The sequence below is a fragment of the Triticum dicoccoides genome, chromosome 2B (genome assembly GCF_002162155.2).
Source record: "Triticum dicoccoides isolate Atlit2015 ecotype Zavitan chromosome 2B, WEW_v2.0, whole genome shotgun sequence".
NCBI lineage: Eukaryota > Viridiplantae > Streptophyta > Magnoliopsida > Poales > Poaceae > Triticum > Triticum dicoccoides.
In genome coordinates this window covers 583,255,668-583,259,067 of record NC_041383.1, presented here as the reverse complement: position 1 = coordinate 583,259,067, position 3,400 = coordinate 583,255,668, and positions in this window count along the sequence as shown.

The following is a 3,400-nucleotide window of genomic DNA, read 5'->3' as shown; positions in this document are numbered from 1 at the left end:
TATCTGCTCAAGTCATCTGTGAAGGTGAGAAAATAACGATACCCGCCGCGAGCTTCAATATTCATTGGCCCACAAACATCACTATGTATGATTTCCAACAAATCAGTTGCTCGCTGCATAGTTCCGGAGAACGGCGTTTTAGTCATCTTGCCCATAAGGCATGGTTCGCAAGTACCAAGTGATTCATAATCAAGTGATTCCAAAAGCCCATCAGTATGGAGTTTCTTCATGCGCTTTACACCGATATGACCTAAACGGCAGTGCCATAAATAAGTTGCACTATCATTATCAACTCTGCATCTTTTGGTTTCAACACTATGAATATGTGTATCACTACTATCGAGATTCAATAAAAATAGACCATCTTCAAGGGTGCATGACCATAAAAGATATTACTCATATAAATAGAACAACCATTATTCTCTAATTTAAATGAATAACCGTCTCACATCAAACAAGATCCAGATATAATGTTCATGCTTAAAGCTGGCACCAAATAACAATTATTTAGGTCTAAAACTAATCCCGATGGTAGATGTAGAGGTAGCATGCCGACCACGATCACATCGACTTTGGAACCATTTCCCACGCGCATCGTCACCTCATCCTTAGCCAATCTTCGCTTAATCCGTAGTCCCTGTTTCGAGTTGCAAATATTAGCAACAGAACCAGTATCAAATACTCAGGTACTACTACGAGCATTAGTAAGGTGCACATCAATAACATGTATATCACATATACCTTTGTTCACTTTGCCATCCTTCTTATCCGCCAAATACTTGGGGCAGTTCCGCTTCCAGTGTCCAGTCTGCTTGCAGTAGAAGCACTCAGTTTCAGGCTTTGGTCCAGACTTGGGTTTCTTCTCTTGAGCAGCAACTTGTTTGCTGTTCTTCTTGAAGTTCCCCTTCTTCTTCCCTTTGCCCTTTTTCTTGAAACTGGTGGTCTTGTTAACCATCAACACTTGATGCTCCTTCTTGATTTCTACCTCTAGCATTGCGAAGAGCTCGGGAATAGTCTTGTCCATCCCTTGCATATTATAGTTCATCACGAAGCTCTTGTAGCTTGGTGGCAGTGATTGGAGAATTCTGTCAATGACACTATCATCAGGAAGATTAACTCCCAGTTGAATCAAGTGATTATTATACCCAGACTTTTTGAGTATGTGTTCACTGACAGAACTATTCTCTTCCATCTTGCAGCTATAGAACTTATTGGAGACTTCATATCTCTCAATCCGGGCATTTACTTGAAATATTAACTTCAACTCCTGGAACATCTCATATGCCCCATGACGTTCAAAACGTCGTTGAAGACCCGGTTCTAAGCCGTAAAGCATGGCACACTGAACTATCGAGTAGTCATCAGCTTTGCTCTGCCAGACGTTCTTAACGTCGTCAGTTGTATCAGCAGCAGGCCTGGCACCGAGCGGTGCTTCCAGGACGTAATTCTTCTGTGCAGCAATGAGGATAATCCTCAGGTTACGGACCCAGTCCGTGTAATTGCTACCATCATCTTTCAACTTTGCTTTCTCAAGGAACGCATTAAAATTCAACGGAACAACAACACGAGCCATCTATCTACAACAAACATAGACAAGCAAAATACTATCAGGTACTAAGTTCATGATAAATTTAAGTTCAATTAATCATATTACTTAAGAACTCCCACTTAGACAGACATCTCTCTAGTCATCTAAGTGATCACGTGATCCAAATCAACTAAACCATGTCCGATCATCACGTGAGATGGAGTAGTTTCAATGGTGAACATCATTATGTTGATCATATCTACTATATGATTCATGCTCGACCTTTCGGTCTCCGTGTTCCGAGGCCATATCTGTATATGCTAGGCTCGTCAAGTTTAACCCGAGTATTCCGCGTGTGCAACTGTTTTGCACCCGTTGTATTTGAACGTAGAGCCTATCACACCCGATCATCACGTGGTGTCTCAGCACGAAGAACTTTCGCAATGGTGCATACTCAGGGAGAACACTTCTTGATAATTAGTGAGAGATCATCTTAAAATGCTACCGTCAATCAAAGCAAGATAAGATGCATAAAGGATAAACATCACATGCAATCAATATAAGTGATATGATATGGCCATCATCATCTTGTGCTTGTGATCTCCATCTTCGAAGCACCGTCGTGATCACCATCGTCACCCGCGCGACACCTTGATCTCCATCGTAGCATCGTTGTCATTACGCCATCTATTGCTTCTACAACTATCGCTACCGCTTAGTGATAAAGTAAAGCAATTACAGGGCGTTTGCATTTCATACAATAAAGCGACAACCATATGGCTCCTGCCAGTTGCCGATAACTTCGGTTACAAAACATGATCATCTCATACAATAAAATATAGCATCACGTCTTGACCATATCACATCACAACATGCCCTGCAAAAACAAGTTAGACGTCCTCTACTTTGTTGTTGCAAATTTTACATGGCTGCTACGGGCTTAGCAAGAACCGTTCTTACCTACGCATCAAAACCACAACGATAGTTCGTCAAGTTAGTGCTGTTTTAACCTTCGCAAGGACCGGGCGTAGCCACACTCGATTCAGCTAAAGTGAGAGAGACAGACACCCGCCAGCCACCTTTAAGCACGAGTGCTCGTAACGGTGAAACCAGTCTCGCGTAAGCGTACGCGTAATGTCGGTCCGGGCCGCTTCATCTCACAATACCGCCGAACCAAAGTATGACATGCTGGTAAGCAGTATGACTTGTATCGCCCACAACTCACTTGTGTTCTACTTGTGCATATGACATCTACGCATAAAACCAGGCTCGGATGCCACTGTTGGGGAACGTAGTAATTTCAAAAAAAAATCCTATGTACACGCAAGATCATGGTGATGGCATAGCAACGAGAGGAGAGAGTGTTGTCCACGTACCCTCGTAGACCGTAAGCGGAAGCGTTATGACAACGCGGTTGATGTAGTTGTACATCTTCACGATCCGACCGATCCAAGTACCGAACGTACGACACCTCCGAGTTCAGCACACGTTCAGCTCGATGACGATCCCCGTGCTCCGATCCAGCAAAGCTTCGGGGATGAGTTCCGTCAGCACGATGGCGTGGTGACGATGATGATGCTCTACCGGCGCAGGGCTTCGCCTAAACTCCGCGACGATATGACCGAGGTGGAATATGGTGGAGGGGGGCACCGCACACGGCTAAGGAACGATCCGTAGATCAACTTGTGTGTTCTAGGGTGCCCCCCTGCCCCCGTATATAAAGGAGCAAGGGGGGAGTCCGGCCGGCCCCTTGGGGCGCGCCAAGGAGGAGGAGTCCTCCTCCTAGTAGGAGTAGGACTCCCCCTTTCCTACTCCTACTAGGAGGGGGGGAAGGAAGGGGGAGAGGGGGAAGGAAAGAGGGGGGCGCCGCCC